Source organism: Oryza sativa, chromosome 3, assembly GCF_034140825.1.
Source record: "Oryza sativa Japonica Group chromosome 3, ASM3414082v1".
Taxonomy (NCBI): Eukaryota; Viridiplantae; Streptophyta; class Magnoliopsida; order Poales; family Poaceae; genus Oryza; species Oryza sativa.
In genome coordinates, this window is record NC_089037.1 from 1,253,712 (window position 1) to 1,259,127 (window position 5,416).

The 5,416-nt window shown below is 43.1% G+C and overlaps 1 long non-coding RNA gene across 1 annotated transcript; it reads left to right on the forward strand.

The window, feature by feature from the left end:
• Nucleotides 1-2,451: 2,451 nt before the first annotated feature.
• On the forward strand, nucleotides 2,452-3,289 carry LOC136355574 (uncharacterized). Its single transcript, XR_010739855.1, has 2 exons — nucleotides 2,452-2,639; nucleotides 2,713-3,289. It is a non-coding gene; the product is annotated as an uncharacterized lncRNA (long non-coding RNA).
• Nucleotides 3,290-5,416: the final 2,127 nt, after the last annotated feature.

Sequence of the window (5,416 nt, forward strand, 5' to 3'; positions counted from 1 at the left end):
GCACCACATTGTCAAATTATAGAGCAATTAGGCTTAAAAGATTCGTCTCGCAAATTAGTCACAATCTGTTAGTTGGAGTATTTTTTTAGCCTATATTTAATACTTTATGTAGGAGTTCAAACGTTCGATGTGACATAGTGTAAAATTTTAGGGTGGAAACTAAACATGCCTATAATAGACTCCATAAGAAAGCATTTCACTTCTCTCTCTCTTCTTTTGTTCTAGAGGAGCCAGCTAGTCTCTCGAGGCGGCGTCAATGCATCCAGTTGAGGCCCTGTTTAGTTCCCACGTAAAAACTTTTTACACTGTCACATTAAATGTTTGGACACATACATGTAGTGTTAAATGTAGAAAAAAACAATTACACAAATTGTGTGCGAGACGAATCTTTTAAGCCTAATTGCGTCATGATTTGACAATGTAATGCTACAGTAAACATTTGCTAGTGACAAATTAATTAGGTTTAATAAATTCGTCTCGCAGTTTTCAAACGAAATTTATAATTTGTTTTGTTATTAAATAATGTTTAATATTTTAAGTGTGTGTCCGTATATTCGACGTGACACGTAAGACTAATTTTTTTTCCAACTAAACAGGGCCTGAGCTCGCTTGGGGCATTGTACGTTGTCTACTGATATTAATGGCTGAGCAATGAACCAAGTCAAACATATAAGTAGAGTAGCACTGATACTGATTACTGAAACAAGTCAAATACGAGTACTATACAGTACGTATTGAACGACTAATCTTATCTTCGCTGGATATTGGGCGTACTGGGCGGCGCATTAGAAGTGAGTTATAAGCCTACTTTAAGATTATATGGAGGAGAGAGGTAAACAAAAGAGAAGGGTATTGGCTCTCATGCAAGAGCTAGTTTAACACAAGCTCCAAGACAAATACATTAAATGCATAAGTGAGAGATAGAGATAGAAGAAGAAAATTATAGCTAATCTATTATAGCACCCGCAATGGTAAAGTAAGGTGCTATCTATAAAACATGTACATCTCAGCAATAGACTCGATTAATAGTAAACCACCTTAATAGTATGTCTACATTGGTATCTATAGCTCTCTCATGCATTGTCTCGTTTTTCTCTATAGACTATCTCTAAGTTAGTAGATAGCTTTGCTCTCTCTCTTCATTTAATACATTCCAAGTAGGAAAATATGCTGACATGGATCTCTTGTAGAGAGCCTATAGATAATCATTGTGGGTGCCCTTATATGTATTGATTTTAGGATGGGCTAATAGGAGGAAGTGGGCTATATTATTATCTTTGCTCTTATTTGTTTGTTTTGTTTGGCCCCTTCTTTTTTCTGTGGGCGCAGCATTCAAGCGTTTCTCGCGCAGAAAACAGAGCGCGGTTCATGGTTCGGTTGCATTTCCCGGTGAGATTGTGACTGAATACAAGCCGTAGGTTCAGCTTAAAGTCAGGCGGCAGTGCCGTGACTGCCGTCACGTAGCGGCGTGTGCAGATGAAATTAATCCCTGCTCAGCGTGTACCAGTTCCTCCTCTTGACGCCGTCGGGAGCGTTTTTTTCTTCTGTACGTCAAAGCGGCGGCGTTCAAATTTATAGTCGACTCACCTTCGTCATCTATTTTTTGAACAGTCGTCGATCGGACTAAAACGAATTAATTATAGTGGCTGTGCTTAGAACTTGGATCAAAGGCCACATATATCTTATCCGCATAGTCATTTTTGTGAATTTAGTTGCACTTTAACACTACTAATTAATTATAGCGTTTACCAGAATAGTCTGGTTCAATTCAACTTAAGAAGGTTGTTTTTTTTGAACACACAACAGACCCGCGCATCGATATATTAAACGAAAACAAACAAGTTACAACTGACCATCTACTAGAAGCAGGGCCAAAAGTTCTACTCCAGCTTAAAAGATTACGGTAAAGCTTAAAAGACGCTACTAAGCAAACGGGCTCCAGCTCAAAGGGTCGGGAAGAGAGGCTGAATCACGAAGAGACGAGGGTGACCAACAGGAAGCCGAGCTGCTGCTGTCCCCTTGCTGCACCCCTACATCTATCTAGAGGCGGCCTTCTTTGCAAGACAGACTGCAGTAATGTCAGCACGGAGGTCAAGACTTCGTCGAACACTCTAGTGTTCCAGCACCCGTAATAGTAAAGTAATGTGCTTTTTATAAAACATGTACATCTCAGCAATAGATTAGATTAATAGTAAACCACCTCAATAGTATGTCTATATGAGTATCTATAGCTCTCTAATGCATTGCCTCGTTTTTCTCTATAGATTATCTCCAGGTTAGTAAATAGCTTTGCTCTCTCTCTTCATTTAATCTTTTCTAAGTAGAAAAATATGCTGACATGGATCTCTTGTATAGAGGCTATAGATAACCATTGTGGGTGCCCTTATAGAGATGCCACGCCACCAGGATGATGAGCAAGTCAAAGACACGTCTCCGCACCTTGGGTAGAATGTTCTTAGACCATCCGCAATGGGTGTCCCTGGGGCGTAGCCCTGGGAACGACCGTTCCCCTCCCGTTAGCTTTTTCAGCCGGACCGTCTTCTCTGCCAGACGCGCGCCTCCTCGCTGGGGTCGCGTTCCTCACAAGCTTTTTTTCTGAGACACCGAGCCGGAAGACGCATTGCAGAGGGCGTGGCTAGGTGAGTGTCCCATGAACACCGCTCCCGCCCCACATTTTGTCGTTCCACCCCTCACCCTCGTCATTGGGAGTAGGCAACGACCGGCGACGACCCCGCGACAGCGACGGCAGAGGAAGAGGGGTGGAGGCGTGGCACGCGACCTCCGGCGGCGACGATGGGTCCGCGACGGCGACTACTAGATCTGCGCGCCGTGCCCACCACCGCCGGCGCGCAGAGACGGGCGGTAGCCGAAGGGCAGCGGAGGGAGCAGCGACGAGAGAGATGGAGGGAGGCGGCCCTTCTCATTGCCTCGTGGCCGCTGGCGATGAGAGAGAGAGGCGAGCGGCAACGGGGAGAGAGGAGGGAGGTGGCGGCGGCAGGCTGGGAGTCGGCAGCGACAAGATGGGCGATGAGGAGGGCGAAAAGAAGAAGCGAGAAGAGAGGCGGAAGAAAAGAGGGGTATTTGGGGATTTTTCATCTGGGGCTACTTTAGGCTAAAACACCTATTGTGGGCTGTAGTACCCTCACCGGATTGCTTTAGATTTTGAGGAACCTATCAAAGGTTTGATGGTATCTTTCATTGCGAACTGAGTTTCTCTACTAGTGTTCTCAGTTAATAAGAACACTTTAGTAGTGGCTCACATCATAGATGCCCTTATATTTGGCCACTACTCTACGAGACTTACTGGCTAGTTGGGACTGCAACCTGAAGACTGGTGGCAAGCAGCAATTTCCGCCGCTAGAGATGCCACAAATATGCACAGGAAAGCAAGATGTGGTTTGTCATCTCCGACTCCCGAGTCACACAACGGACACGTTGAGTGGCATCCATGTCTCTGTCAGTAAGCTGGTCCGCTGTCCAGCATCGGCCGCGCGTGGAAGGCAAATCAGATGAAAAACTTGCATTTTCACCGACGTTCAAGGTCACCAAAGCTGCTTTCAACATGAGAAGGTTTGACTGCAAGAAAGTTGATTTAATTGCTTGCTTATGACTCAAATCTATTGGCTGTGCTTATGTCGGCTCCATCTAGATAAATGGACAGTTTTATTCACTTACATATTAACACAGGGATTTTCTTGTAGTGTGTCGTGTACATTCTAGTACATATTTACAAATACTACCTCCGTTATATAATATAATTTTTTTTATATAATTATGTGACAGATGTAGTAAATAGATAGGTATGGATCAAGGTTGATCGTGATGTCTTTTTCATGCATGGCTGGCAAGCCAATTTGACTCCGAGATATATAACCTTATCCCGGAACAAGTGATGTGCATCTACTCGTTTGGGATTTCGTGAAGACAACGCATCACAGCTAGCCGTGACAACTTGATAAACTCCCTCCATCCATATTCCTTTTACGTAAAATTATTTTTGAGCTTTTGTAGATTCGACCTACGTATTTGACTCCCAAGCAAAGCCTCTCTATTCGATTCTTATGTTTTATATACGTGTTCAATGAGAGAATTGGATGATCATTTGCATGAACATGCACGCAAACCCGATCGAGGTCCTGCACTGCATGCGAAAGTTTGCAAGTTCTCATGCCCGATAGGACGGTGGCGGATGGTGGTGGGAACGGCTGAGATTTTTGCCGGCCGGATGCGGGGACAACGACAGCAACTCCTCCTCATCCACCTGCGATGGGATAGCAGCAAACGCTGCTGTGTGCTGTGTGGGGACGAGAAGGAAATGGCTGCAGCGCGGTGACCAGGTGCGGTGGTGTTCGTAGCTGCCCCTTTCTCGATCTCCTCATGCTTAGCCAGGGGGGGGGGGGGGGGGGGGGAGTGTACGACGGATTGGCCGAGTGATGACGGCCGTCGTTGCGGAGAAGCGCGGACGCGGCTCGTGGAGGTTAACGACAGCAAGACCATGCCAAGGGAGCGCGGGTGTCGACGCTATCTCCTCTGACATTTTCGAGTGACACTCCAGGTAGGAACTGTGTCTAGTTTCCCTGAACGGGTGAACGACGGTGTTAACGTTATGTTCTATAAGGTCTTGTTTCTATATGTCTCACCTAGCTTTAAACGGTTAAGCCGTCGCTTTTTTGAGTGAAGTTGTTGAGCAATCTAAACCCAGCTCCACCTTTCTAATTCATTTTATAAGACTGTTTCATTCAGCTCCGCTTCTATTTTAGGTGGAGTTGAAACTATTTGGCTGGGCTCTAGCTTCATGAGAGGTGGAGCTAAAGCTAGAGCTGTGTCAAACAGAACCTTAGTGGACAGACACAACTGGTTTAAACTTATAATACTTTAATTAGGTGAAACCCCACGCGTTACTACTGGAGTTTATAGTATGATTACAATAAATAAAAATAATGTGTAAAATAGCTAGAAAACAAAAACTTATGTACGTCGATGTGGTTTATGATAATTTAAATTTAAGTAATATATAGAATGATGATTCAAATGTAAAAGTAAGGTGATGTGGTTTATGAGAGAATAAAAAGAAGGAAATAGTTTGGACCATCGATTAATCATCTAGGGTTAAAAATAATTAAGGTGAGCATATGGTTTAATGAGAGAAGAAAATTAGGGAGATAATTTGAACCATAGATAATCATTTATGGACTAGAAACAATTGGTGTAGTATTGAACTAATCACAATAACTAGTAGGATATTATAAAAAATGTGAAAAGTATATTGAAATATTATGTGAATTATGTGGGATGATGATTTAACATGCTTGCATTTTAAAAACTCTAAAATTTAATAAATTATAAAATTATAGATAATATAATATTATATATGCTTGTTTGTATTTAAGTGTAATAATTGTTAGTGAATGATGAT